Source organism: Xenopus laevis, chromosome 4S (genome assembly GCF_017654675.1).
Source record: "Xenopus laevis strain J_2021 chromosome 4S, Xenopus_laevis_v10.1, whole genome shotgun sequence".
Lineage (NCBI taxonomy): Eukaryota > Metazoa > Chordata > Amphibia > Anura > Pipidae > Xenopus > Xenopus laevis.
The window spans coordinates 37,631,433-37,646,370 of NC_054378.1; positions in this window are offsets into that span (position 1 = coordinate 37,631,433).

A 14,938-nucleotide genomic window follows, 5' to 3' on the forward strand; every position below is an offset into this window, starting at 1 on the left:
AAAATTAACAGTTTTAGACCTTTCATTTGCAAGAAGAATGGAGCTGCAATAGCAGGTGAGTCAAAGGTAGAGAGTAATGACCAGTGTGGGCAGGCCTGGTTATACACAAAACACGAAACATATCACAAAAGAGGCAAAAACAGCAGAATTAAAAACACAGGAATACAAGTTAGGAAAATGAACTTTAAGTTCCTGAGCACCAAACCAGGAACCTGGAATGGGGCTGGAACATGTTCTGGTCTGGATTTCTGACACCCAAACATATTTTTGGTGAATTTAAGAAAAACTATTTCTTCTCCACTATCTCTATCTGTACAGCTAAGTTTCAGTGTGTCTGTAATTTCGAGTTGCTACCTGTCCAGTTTTGACCCAGATAGCCCTTCAAAATACTAAAATTCCAAATTAGGAAAACTGGAAATTACTCCCCGAGGTGACGATTGTCATGTCATAGCCCTACAGCATCATTTACCCGACACACCAAAGGTCTGCCCCTTTATGTCACAGCTACACCCGGAGTTACTCGCGGAAAAAGGTGACAACCCTATTGTAATTGTCTATTGTGGGTACATAGAGGGGTCTGTTAAAGGTAAAATAAATGCTAATTTATTATTTTATACCATGCAAACGTCAGATTTGCTGCTGTTATTTTGCACTGTCTGAGAGCTTTGCAAGTAGGTTCCGGGGGATGTTGCTCAAAGATATATACAGGTATATCTCAAACAGAAAGTTAAAGCATTGGATATTTATGTAGGGTCTACATTTAAATCAATTAGTGCCTTTATATACTGTGCAGTTTTATGTACATATACTTAAATGTATTCATGCTATAAAAATACCTGTAGATGGTGCTCTTTAAATAGTTTCTATCAGTAGTTTTGTCTTGAATTTCTTAAAAAACACATATTAAAGCTTATAAATTCAATGGCAGGTGACAGCTGTAAAGCAAATTTATTTCCATTATATTGCAAACTAATATATATATATATATATATATATATATATATATACATATATATATATATATATATATATATATATATATATATATATATATATATACGCATACCTCGTGGCTTCCGCATACACAATGTGCCTACGATCGGCAGATCTAATCCCGATTTTTGCAAGAATTGGATCGGGGTCTTAAATCGCTGCTCCTTTGACTTGATGGTCCTAGTCCTGGAGGAAGTATCGGGAGAGCTGACGAAAGTGCGCAAACAGTGCACTACACTAGAGGCTGACCACGTGACACTGTTCAAATAAGTCCGATGCCGGAGGTCTTGTCCCGCACTGATACACAGATCGAGGCATACAAGCAGGAGCTACTTCGCTTCAAGCGTGAAAAACTGAGGCGTGTAAACGAGGACTATGCGCAATTTCGGGTATATCGCTGGCTGAATGGTGAGCGACAATATGGCCATCAGAATACACGCTTTCGTCGTGCACCGAGACGTAAGTTATTTAAACCCCTCAACACTGTTGACACTAGTTCAGGGGACCCTTTGGACTGGGAGGTGGATTGCTTTAAATTCGGCCGACTCCTTAATCTAAAGGATTACTTTAAGAACACTGTGCAAGCCGATACAACGGTTAGTCACTTGAAATTGAAAAGTACTTTTAGCAACTGATAAGCAACTGAAAGAGTTTTTGATACATGAAAACCCTAAATGCCCGATTTTGTACACTCTACCCAAAGTACACAAGAGCCTTATCAATCCCCCAGGCAGGCCTATTGTGTCTGGCCGAGATTCACTTTTACATCCCCTGGGCATCTACCTGGATTCAATTTTACAATCGGTAGTTTGCAATACACCAACCTATTTAAAAGACACACCACATTTACTGGAATGCATTAAAAACCTTGCCTTACCAGAGAATGAAGCATGTATGCTTGTGAGTATGGATGTAGTTAGTCTCTATACCATCATACCACACCAGTCAGGCATTGAGGCTGTACAATTATCATTAGAAGAATTTGATATGTATTCTGGTCCACCAATACCTTTTGTTCTTGAGTTATTGAGACTTACACTGTCCCTTAACTATTTTCGTTTTGAACATGATTTCTATCTCCAAGTGTCCGGCACGGCCATGGGGGCAGCCATGTCACCAGCCTATGCCAATTTATATATGCACCAATATGAGAAGCGCTATATTGTACCAAAATTTGGAAGTAGACTCGTATTTTTTCGTCGCTACATGGACGATATGATTATGATTTGGCGGGGGAATGAGACTGATTTTGTTGAAATGGTGGAAGAACTTAACAACGTTGACAGTCAAATTTACTTATTCCATTAATCCATTTAAAATTAATTTCTTGGATGTGGAAATTATGATTAACGGCAGTAAACTTGATTATACCCTTTATAGGAAGCCTACCGATAAGAATGTCCTTTTGGACTACAGCAGTTGTCACTCCAGCCCTATGAAGAGATCCCTTCCTATTTCACAATTTTGTAGAGTGCTACGTAATAATTCTGACCCCTCAGCCAGTATGCAACAAATATCGGACATGTGGACACGGTTTAAAGAAAGGGGTTATCCCGATAGACTTTTATCACAATATTTGGAGATAGCCAAAAAACGCTGCAGTGAGATCAATACACCAGATAGAGGACAAGCAGGAGTAGTTTTCAGCACAAAATTCAATGCGTGTACAAAAAACTTAGGGCAGCTTGTTAGGAAACAGTGGAACATTGTACAGGCCGACAGGGATTTGGCCAGAGTAATCCCAGATCCTCCTAAGATTTGGTACAGACGAGGCACAAATTTACGTGACCTGTTGGTCAAAACGGATCCTGTACAATGTTCGACTGTTTCCTAACAAGCTAAAGTTACACGGACCTGGTTGTCTGGTACTAAATTAGGATGTTTCCGCTGCCCTAACTGCACTTCATGTAGGTACATGACACCGGGCAACTCATTTTTACATCCGCAATCTGGTAAGCGATTCTTGATTAGACACCATATTACCTGCAATACGAGCCATGTCATATATCTGATCACATGCCCTTGTGGCCTGCCCTATGTTGGCAAGACAGACCTTACCCTTAGACTGAGAATGGATGCTCATCGCTCAGCAATTAGCGTAGCATTCAGGGATGGTGTATCCATTAAACCAGTTGCCAAGCATTTTCTTGAACAGGGACATAGGTTACCCACTTTCAAATATATTGCCATAGACCATGTACCGCCCCTGAAACGTGGTGGGCATAGATCAAAAATCCTACTTCAGCGAGAAGTTTTTTGGATAAAAAAAAATTAAACACGATGGCCCCTTTAGGGTTAAATGAACATTGTTCTTTTATGTGCTTTTTGAATCAAAGGTGAAGTATTACTATGTGCAATATACTCTAGTTGAGGTAACATGATATTTGTTCCTTTTTAAGCTATTTATAGTTGTGTATATGTAACCTGATTTGTTGCTACAATTTCTCTGCTTATCAGTGGTTCTTTGAAACATTGTGTTATGTATGTTTTTAATCTTTCACTTCCTGTCTATCTCTGGTCCAGGTGTTCTCCTTTTTCGTTTTCACATGTTTGGGCTATTCAGGTGATTGGGTTCTGTCACATGACTTGTCTCCATACACGTGATTGGGTGAGTGCTTATGCATTTTATCTATATTAAGCTGTTTCCCTATGACAATTCGGGTCTTGATAACGGTCTGAGAAGGAGACCGAAACGTTGGCCTGTTTTTCTATTTTTCAATAAAGTATGTTTTAACCTTTAAGTAACTTTGCTTTAAACGTTCCTGGTGTGCACCCATTTACATCCATATATTTATCTATTCCATTACGGGTAGCACCTGGGTCACTTATTACTGTTTGGAGTGCGGAGAAAACACAAGGACTATATATATATATATATATATATATATATATATATATATATATATATATATATATATATATATATATATGAATATATGATGCACAAGAAATATGAGGCAAATAAAGAATTAGTTTATATATCTAAAAGTGTATGTATCTAGAGAACAACAGTGACCTAACTTAATTCCTTTCCATTCTTCTACATGATAAATGCTGCCAATATGAGCAACTCATGAATATTTGCCCCCCCCCCCAAGTTTATTTCTAATCATTACTTGACAGGTATGTTTCGTCAGTAAATCTTGCATACCAAAGCAATCATCCCCACTAATGTGTTTCCATACCATTGAACACTCTGTTTTGAAAATTCAGTTACTGAGGAATAATTTAGATATCTTGATGCACACAAACACAATTATATTCCTAATATAAATCCCAGGTTGTGCTGAACACATTGTCTAGTTTTATATTTAGTAACTGCTATATTGGCCAAGACTGTGTGGTAGTATGATCCGCTGATTTTATCCATCTTAGCCTACACTGTCTCCTTTGTGCCTTTGACAATCTTGGGCTTACATATTCATTTATTAGGTGCTTAATTATACCTGTACAGATGAAGGTTGATAATTATATAATGATAACAATAATACATGGGCTGCTACCAATACAGGAATCCAAAACAGCGAACAATACAGGGACTTTAAACACTGTTGCTCAGCCACACTCATTTGTTGCTTGATTACAAATTTCAGCATACGCCAACATATTGTCGGATTTCAGTATGGAGAGCTTCAGTCTAGTAGCATCAAAGTTGTATTTTTAAAACACTATTGCCTGATAAAACCCTTGCTCTCTAGAGCCCATTGCTACATACAATGGTAAATAGTCCTTTAAGCACTGTTTTACTAGTTCTTAGCATATACATTGTCATCTCATGTTTAACTACAGTGTAATACAGTATAATGATGTTATAATTACACAGTAATCTCTGTATGCAGGACAGCAAGAATACAACCATAGTGCTTATTCGAAGTCATACATTAAGAAAAGCCAATAGTACTGGGGTGAACTCACCAAAGAACGTTGTGGTCCCAAATGCAAATGCCCCAAATGAGGCTGGGGTTGCCCCCTTCGGGCTTTAGTGAGAACATGCGGTGATGTCACAGAGGTGGGTGACCTCTGAGGCGGAGTTGGTGACATCAGGGGTATGATCAGTGAGTATGGGGCACGGTTATTATGATGTGGCTATCAGCTACAATTTAATGGACTCCTGTTTAGTTTCCTAATTTGGAAAACTGGGCAGGCAGTTTTGACTGGACAGCTCTCCTGAAACCCAGGTTGTCTGGGTCAAAACCAAGCAGGTAGCTATCTGTGGCCCTATTCTGCATGTTAACTTTCAGTTCAGACTTCCAACAAATTAAATAGATAATACTGCAATACTCCATACCCTGTTCTGAAGGAAATATTAGGATTCAAGTGTAATCAAGATGTTCTAATGTCACCTAGATTCACAGGTAACATTAAAATTACACCAACCACATGGCTTACTAGAAAATGCAAGTATAAATACAGTTCTTCTAGATGCATTACTTGTAATTATGTACAGAGGGCACAGATTTTACTTGTACCACCTCGGGTAGAACATACACTCAGATCATATGTATCAGATAATTCAACAATTATGTATTATCTTGTATCAGATAATAATAACAATTGTAATTCTAAGACCGTCATTTATTTGATCACTTATAAAAAGTGCTTAAGCAATATGTTGGACAAATAAGTCATACCTCAACAAAAGAATAAGAGAATATATACTTAATAAAAGAAACACTAAGGGGCATATTTATCAAGGGTCGAAAATCAAATTTGAATTTAAAAAACCAAGAAATTTGAATTCAAAAAGACCAACCAAAATGAAGTCAAAGTTTACTAATCATGTCAAAAAAGTTCAGCAATCTTCATCATTTTATCCAAACAGTACTATTACTACTACTAAAATCATCTTTTTTTCTAGAAGTTTTACATTCACCAATTGGCGAATTTACCACAAAATGAATCCATATTATGGATGGACATGTTGAATAATATTGTCCATTTTCTATTTAATAAACTAGTGCATTACTTTCCTTTACAATAATGATATTCATCCTCTACCTTTCCCCTTTATTCTAACAGAGCAAAAAAGAAAGAATAGTCTAGCAAGTGAGAAGCAGTTTGACCTTTGTAGGGCAGAGAGATTTACTTACTAATTATGCTGCATGCAATCTTTCTTTCATTTAGAGTGATTTACTTTACAATGAAAATTGAATGTTTCCTCTCACTGCTTTCTGTGGCTCTATAAACAAAATTTACATTGAAACTGTTCTGAATTTATATATGACCAGCATACCTAGCTTTCTTAATTCCTCATGTTTTGCCAGCATCTTATAAGCAGTCTGATGTACAAGTTCTTAGTGGAGCCTGTATCTTGTATCAATGTAAATCAGCTTTGATATTTATACATTGTATAAAGATATGGATATTAACCGATAGATGTGTGTATTTTAATTAAAAAATAAATATTGGGGCACACTGGAAACTCACAAATAGATCAGACCAAAGATTTGTAGATAAAAAATGGATACTTTATTTATACAGTCATCTCTTGTCTGACGCGTTTCGTGTCACTAGGACACTTAATCATAGGCTTGAGCATTTACAGACACAGGTGCCCTGCACCAACTTTTTTTTTTGGATACGAATTGTCCGCTCCCTTAAGCTGAGGGCTAGGGCTGTAGCACCTGGGCCACGTCTCTACTTTTGTGAGTTATTCTACAAGATTGGATTTGCTTTATGCTTAAAAATCCTTTTGGTTCAGTGTATTTTAATTACGCCATATATAATCCAACACACAAAATTAAAATATACATTGTTTTTAAGCTTGTATAAAAATACAAAGGACTTCTGCCCTGAACAGGACAGTGTAGCCAATGTAGCAAGTTTAGAATCTTACCTCAGGAGGCAGCCCCCACTGGTTACCAGGGGAGTCAAAATGCAGCTCCTGGTACCTTTAAGAGAAAAATTTCCAGTTTTCAAACTGTGCCATTGCTCTTATTTGCACTAGTTGTGGACCCCTCTGACTCCCTCCAGTGCCTAAAAGTTGAGCGTGTGATGGGTGACGTGGGGCCAGAATCATCCCTGGAACAGCAGTTGATGTTTTGGGTGTTTGAAGCATTAAAATGTTAAGTGACTTGTCCTGGATCACAGCAAATTGGCAAATATTTCCTTCAGGTTCAGAACTAGGAAATTATAACCCAGAAAAATCAGTGTTTTGACTCTGCAACCATATCATTTCATTTTCAGAGAAGATGCTAAGACTGCAAGGAATTCATGTTTGTGATTATATCAACAGAGTTAGTTGACATGGAAGTTACTTTAATTTATACTCAAGACACAATGGGCAGAAAGCATGAATACCTTTCAGCAGTTCAAGTGGCAAAAAAAGTGGAAGGATGATTATTCTTATCTTTAGCCATTACAACCCAAATTAGAAAAAAATCCACACCCACTAGATAACACTGAATTAATGTTTTCACTACCATACTGTAAATCAATACAATGACTCCCAGAATGTGACTGCTCCAGCATTAATGGACTCCGTGGCATCTTGCAGCCCTTTGTACAGGATAACACTGTGACTCCCTCCTGGTATCTATTTAAGCCCCTCCAGCACATTGGGCCTAGCAATATATGGCACAGTGATCCTAGCATTTCATAATACCTTGGCCCCAATCATTGAGAGAACATGTTTCTCCTCCAGAGTCTCAGAGAAAAATAAAAGTGGACCTTTAACCCTCAGGGCCACACATCACTGTGTACAAAAAGTTGTTGAATTATAAATGTTCTGATTTGGTCAAAGCACTGATCAGCCATCCCTTTTTTATTTAATTCATTCATTTTTTGCAACCTTTTTTACTACGCCATTTACTTGCCAACTGCATTTTTTACCCTTGACTTGAATGTGTTACAAAGGTTTACAAGCTTCCACTTTATTTTTAACTATGCTCATTTTAAAACTTTTTGTTGGTATAAAATGAAATTCATATATTTACAAATATGATTGTTATTGTACAAGATATTGTGTCAAACTGTGATAAATGAAGCCTGTTAAGAAAATGTATAATATATATAATGTAGCACACAAATGTGCAATTAATGTGCTACTTTTGACGCTGACAGTTGCGTCTCAGGAATCTGAATATTTTCTGTTGCAAGACTTGTAATAAATGATGCACACATATTGGTACTACTGGCCACAACTGCATAAGTATGCTACATATCAATGCCAATGTGTAGGTGCATGTGTCTGTTCAAACTCCCGCAGTACTTGCACACCATAACCATACCCACAGGCACGCCCTGAAGAAAGATGTCATTACTTGCGACATAATTGCCAGATATTTGTGATATGCCCAAAAACAAAACCTTCACAAAAATATTTTACAGGCAATGTAATGTGAATGTATTTGCGTGTGCCCACAAAATGGTGCATACATTCGTTTGTGCCAGTTTGGTGCTGCGTTAATAAATGAGCCCCAGAGCAGATGCTCCAACATCTGTTTAGAAACAAACCTGCACACAGACTAGTAGTCATAAAGTTACATTTGTATGGTCACTGAACAGCATTTTACGGCCTGTTGTAAAGTGAAGCCCTTTTATTAGAGATGAGCTATTTTTGCAGTTTTATAGCAACATTTCAAATCTACACTAGAATTTCAGCATGCATTTTGTTTCCCTAAAAACATTTTTTTGCGACAGAAAAACAAGAAAAAATACAATGGCAATAATGGCTTTTTTGTTTTGCCAGAAAAAAACTCCAGAAAAACGGCAACAGTCCTAATAGAAATTGTCCAGCATTTTCACAGGAAAAAAAAACTGGTGCCAAAAAAAAAAAAAAATCTCTCCAATACATTTGTTGAGTGAAAAAACACAAAGAAAAAAAGTTCATTGACTCCAATTAATTTAGTGAAATTCTGGCAAAATATTACCATTTTATGTATTCTTCCAAGTGTTTGCAAATTTTTCATAAAGTTTTGTATTTTCTTTTATGCTGCCAGCTCATTGTATTGTACACAGTTATTTAAACTAATTGTTTTTATGGGGTAACCAACTGAAGTCAATGGGATAAATTTAGGAGATCATTAAAATGCAACAATAAGTAACATTTTGTTTTGCTGAAGGGTCACTTTTATTAAAACAGCCTTTTCAAGCTGCTGCTGATATTTATAATGGAATTTTCAGCAGAAAACATTTATATGCAGCTCGATAAATATGCTGTTTTATATGCTAATTCCTGCAATTATTGGGAATGTTTTATTTTTTTTTTTTCAAAATAAAATTTTTTATTGGTTACACACACTCCACAATACAGATTAAAAGACATAATGCAAGCAACAGGTCACAGCAGTACATAAGAGAACATAGTAGCATGTCTACAGTCAAACCAGTTTCCGAGCTACCACAATGACGTGACAACAGCTAGAGCAAATGGAGAATGAGCTCGGAGTGGTCGACACAATGCTATCTAAGACAATCCTAAATTCAACAATCGACTCTCCAAACGAGAAACGTCTGGGTAATATCAAATGAGTACATATGTGACAGTGTAGACAGAAGTCAGTGGGGTGGAAACCAATATGTATTTTTGTATATCAAAAGCTATTGTAGCAAAAAAAAACAAACAAGTAAAACGGAAAGGATAGAAGAAGTCAAGAAAAGAGAAAAAGATCAGAAGGGAAAGAATGGGAAAGGGGAAAAGAGAAAGAGAATTGTCCAGGATTATTCACGGAAAAATCAGTAAATGTCCCTTAGCAACAACAAGACCATTACCTGAGTCAGCGCAGCCGAAGCCCGGGGGAAAAAGCTAGTGAGAGAAATCCCATATAAATAAAAGTAAACATTCAACGGCCCGAAAAAGTCACCTTAGCCTACTCTGACTTCAGGTTTGGAAAAGCCGCAGGTACTGGTCAGAATGTACGAATTGGGTCCAATAAAACCATTTTTTCGTGAAATTCCTCGTTTCTCTTTCCGAGGTAGGTCTCAGCAGCTCAAATCTATAGACTTCCATCACCTTGTTACACCAGTCTCTTATAACTGGAGGGTCAGTCCGTTTCCAGTGTAGTGGAATTAGCGCCTTGGCGGAATCTAGTAATATTGGTGTCAAAGATTTTTTGTAAGTAGACCAGGAAAGATGTGTATTGTGTAGTAAAGCTACGAGGGGATCGTCCTCAATGTCAGTCCCGGTAATCTCTAAAATGGCATTCCTCACGGCTATCCAGAATGGCTTCAGAACGGGGCAGCTCCAAAATATATGCAATAAAGAGCCCTGATTGACCTTGCACCTCCAGCAGAGAGGCGAGGCTGTCCCATAAATCAAAGCCAACTTAGTAGGGTATTTGTACCATTTAGTATATATCTTATAATTAAGTTCCTGCAGTTTCGTACAGGTAGAGGAGGTGTGCATTAGCTGAGTAATTTTGTCCCAAGAGTCCATAGGTATCTCAAGGGCCAGGTCAGATTCCCATTTAGATTTAAAGTAAAGAGCCGGGCGCCGGGATAATTCAGACATAATCTGATAGAAAAAGGAAATCGCTTTCGGAGGGGCCTTGTCTTTCACCCAGGCAAGTTCTATTGCAGTAGGCTCGGGACGTGGAATGTGCAAAGGAAATATCGAAGTAATAAAGTGCCTAATCTGGCGGTACTTGAACCTATCCAAATCAGAAATATCTTGAGTAGGAATGAGTTCTTCTATATGTTTCAATCGATTCCCGACATAAAAAAAGCTGGCCCCCGAATGCAATTGTCGCTTCCAGCCTTTATAATAATCTAGATCTAGACCAGGGGCGAATGCAGAGTTACCAAAAACTGGGGTATGTAAAGGGGGGGTATTAATCCATTTACCAGTCTTGACCAGGCCGTCCCAGGTGTCCAGAGTGTACCTTAGCTTTAGATCGGTTTTATCTCTGAATACTCTTTGAGAGTGTGGCATCCATAGGCTAGCCCACAAGGGTGTGACCATGGAATCTTGCTCAATTCTAGTCCACAATTTGGACTGTCTATGAAAGGACCAATCCAGACATCTGGTTAAGACAGCAGCCTTATGATAGTTAACCCAATTGGGGAGACCCAGTCCTCCCTGTTTTTTGCTCGCTGAGAGCTTTTGACGGGCGATTCTAGGGTTCTTGTTCGCCCAGACAAATTTACTAGTGATGCTATTCAAATTCCGAAACAGCAATTTGGGGGGGGGTATGGAATTGTTTGGGATAGGTACAAAAAACGCGGGAGGACATTCATCTTCAGTACGTTTATTCTACCTATCCAAGAGAAAAGTGGCTTGGACCAGTTCTGAAGGTCGCGAGAGATAGCTTGTAGCAAGTCCTTATAATTGTGTTCAGTAGTTTGCTTAGGGTCTGAGAATATTTTAAGTCCTAAATAAACAAAGTGAGAATAAGCAGGTTTTATCGGGAAGTTTTGTAAGATAGCCGCGAAATCAGCAGGAGGATAGGAGATATTGAAAGCCACTGATTTCGACAAGTTTATCTTAAAATTGCTAAATTTGTTATAGGTTTGAAGCTCCAGTAGCAAGTTAGGCAAAGAAATTCGTGGTGTCCTGACAAAAAATAAAAGATCGTCTGCATAGGCTGCTATTTTATGCTCCCTAAGGCCCACTCGAACACCGTTAATATCTGGGTTGGCCCGAACTCTATTAAGAAAACTTTCTAAGGCAAGGATGAAGAGCAAGGGTGAGAGCGGGCAACCCTGGCGCGTACCGTTCCTAATAGCAAAAGCATCCGATAAATCACCATTAATCTTCAATTTGGCTGTCGGGAGAGTATACAGATCAGAGATCCACTTTATCATATTAGGGCCTAGGTTAAATTCCAGTAGTGTGGCGCGAAGGAAATCCCAATCAACCCTATCAAACGCCTTTTCAGCGTCCGTGGATAACATTACTAGAGGGTAGCCAGCAATCTTGGAATGATGCAATATACTAAACAATTTGTTGGTGTTGTCTCTGGCCTCACGACCAGGGACAAAACCAACCTGTTCTGAGTGAACCAAAAGGGAGAGAATTTGATTGAGCCTCATGGCGAACACTTTGGCATATAATTTAATATCGGTGTTCAGTAGGGAAATAGGACGAAAGTTGCCTGGGTCTAAGGGGTCTTTGCCTTTTTTATGTATCAGTGTGATGTGAGCCTCAAGGGCTTCTTGTGGAATGGAGGCTCCAGTGGATACGGAATTGAACGCAGCGAGTAAATAGGGAGTCAGATAGCTTTCCATTTCCTTGTAGTAGGAGATGGTAAAGCCGTCGGGTCCCGGAGCTTTGCCAGATTTAGTGGTTTTCAGGGCTAAAGCGATTTCCTCCTTAGATAACGGCGAGTCTAAAAACTCACGGGTCTCATTGTCTATCACAGGAACATTGGAGCCGCGGATATAATTCCTGCAAGCTTGTAGCCTTTCAGTAAGGGTAGGGCCAAGTGTTCGGGTTTGAGGTAATTGATACAAATTGATATAGAATTGTCTAAATACTTCAGCTATTTCAGCCGTAGTGGTAGCTAAGCGGCCCTGCGGGGATCTAATCTGTGTGATATGATTGCGAAGCTGTTTTTTCTTGAGCATAGCTGCCAACAGTCTTCCGCATTTATTACCATGCTCAAAAAAAAAATTTTTGTTGAACTCAATGGCTTTGTTGGAATAAAGGGAGTAATTGTCCCGGAGTTCCTTTCTCGCTTGGGTAAGGGCTTCAAAAATGTGGGCAAGTTTAGATTGCTTATGTTGCGCTTCGAGAGCATGGACTTTGGCTATTAAGTTAGTGAGTGCAGCACGATGCTCTGCCTTTTTCCTGGCACCAATTTTAATTAGCTCCCCCCTGATCACGCATTTGTGTGCCATCCATAAAGTCCAGGGACTAATCCCTTCGGTATTGTTTTCAGCAAAGTAGAGTTTCAGGGATTGGCCTATGTCAAGTTTAATCTGTGGATCGCGTAAAAGGGTATCGTTGAGTCGCCACGTGGAGGATTTACGTATAGGCAATGAGTGCAGGAGAGTACAAGTAATCGGGGCATGGTCGGACCAGGAGATGACATCTATCGTAGCATCTTTAAGGAGTGTAACGTCAGAGTGACGAATGAAAATATGATCTAGCCTAGAATAGACATTGTGCACTGGAGAATAAAACGAGTAATCCCTAGTTGTAGGATTGATGAGGCGCCATGTATCTATTAGGGTGTGGGCTCTGAGTTGTTTTTTAAAGGTTTCAATTTTTTATGTGAGATGCAGGAATGCCCTGAGGAGGTATCCACTAGCGGTTCCAGGGCCACATTAAAGTCCCCTCCGAATATAAGTGTACCCTGTTCAAATTCTGTAAGGGCCTGCAGCGTATCTGCTAAAGCTTTGTGTTGTTCCGTGGGTGGAAGGTAGGCGGAAGCGAAAGTGTAAGTAGCATTATTAATCAACCCTTTTACCATATTAAATCTACCCAAAGGGTCAGCTCTCGTGTCTGTAAGGGAGAAGTTTAGGGAATCAGCAAATAATATCATAGTGCCCCTAGACTTGGATGTATATGGGGAACTGGTGAAAACAGCCGAGAAGCCTCGAAATTTAAGAGCTGGGACCTTAAATTTTTTAAAATGAGTTTCCTGTACCAGCATGACCTGTACCTGGAGCCTTCGCATGTCCCTGAGCAGATTCTGGCGTTTAAAAGGTGAGTTTAATCCCTTAGCGTTGAGGGATCCAATGCGGAGTTCATCCTTCATCAGTAAAGTATCGTATGGAACGCCGCATCCCCCGGGCTTCGGCTACCCTGAAGCCTGCAAGGGAGTAAGAGAGAAAATTATACAAAGTCAAACAATCCCGGACAGAGGAGAAAGAAAGAGAGAAGGAAGAAAAGGATTTCTTGTAACATCCAAAAAGAGAAAACATCAACCATACTGCAGACGTGATGTGCCCCAGTGTCACGTCTGAGATAAACCCCATGGTATACCCTCGAGGGGGCATGAGTGTGGTTGCCAGAGGTACAGGAAGTCCTGTCTCCGACCCAAGCATCATGTAACTGAAAAAACACAGGGCCCAACTTAATGTGGGGCCTAGTAGCATAACTAAACATCACAAAAACTCAAAACCGGTAGTGATATCAGAGAAGTTACCCAGAGGTGTCCCTGTGGAACCTCCAATCAATGATTTACGAGCTTTTAGGAGAAAAGAAAGAGGAAAAAAAAAAAAAAAAAAAAAAAAAGGGAGGGAAGGAGCAGAGACAGGAGCTAAAATACATTCAGCAGACAGAAAACATGAATAAACAGTTCAATAATCAGCACGTCCAAGCAAATTGAATAAACAAAAAGCAATAAGGCAGCAGAAAAAAAAAAAAAAAAAAAACCCCTATCAGGAACAGAAGCAGGCTGCCAACTATGAGCATGACCAAAAAAAAAAAAAAAAAAAAAAACTGAGTGAAAAACCAAGACAGTGCATACAAAAATAACATAGTCTCACATATGTAAGTCCAAATAGCGAGAGAGATATGCATGGAACCCAGGGCTTAGAGAAATGCGTCCATATGAAGACAGGAGCAAAGGGTCCATAGAATAGCCGAGGTGAAAGTAGGTGATGTTCCGTCATCGAAAAGCAGTTCCACACTGAGATTAGCGGTCGAAGTGCCCAGTATCAGAAGGGTCAATGCAGCAGGCTCGCTAAGAGAGGGGGGAAAAAAAAAAAAAAAAAAAAGGGAGGGGGGGGGAAGGAAAGCAGGAAATCAGCAATAGTGGCTCCAGGGAGGACAAGTATCCTCCGAATCTTCTCAACTGGCGACTGATTTGCGACAAGTAAGGCTCCAACTCAAAATCAAAGTATCATCGGAATGTAAAGTGACCCAATTGTAGATGGAGGATCAATCCAGGCCCAAGCGTATGGGCAGCGTTCAGTCAGCTCTATCCGGAGTGCTCGCAGGGGTATGCCTCTGCCGTTTAGCAGATTTCTGCCAGTGAGCTATATCCAGTAAATCCAAAGAATCCCCGCAGTAGGCCAGGTCTCTCCATTCCTTAAGATCCAGTAATGGCAGGCCAAT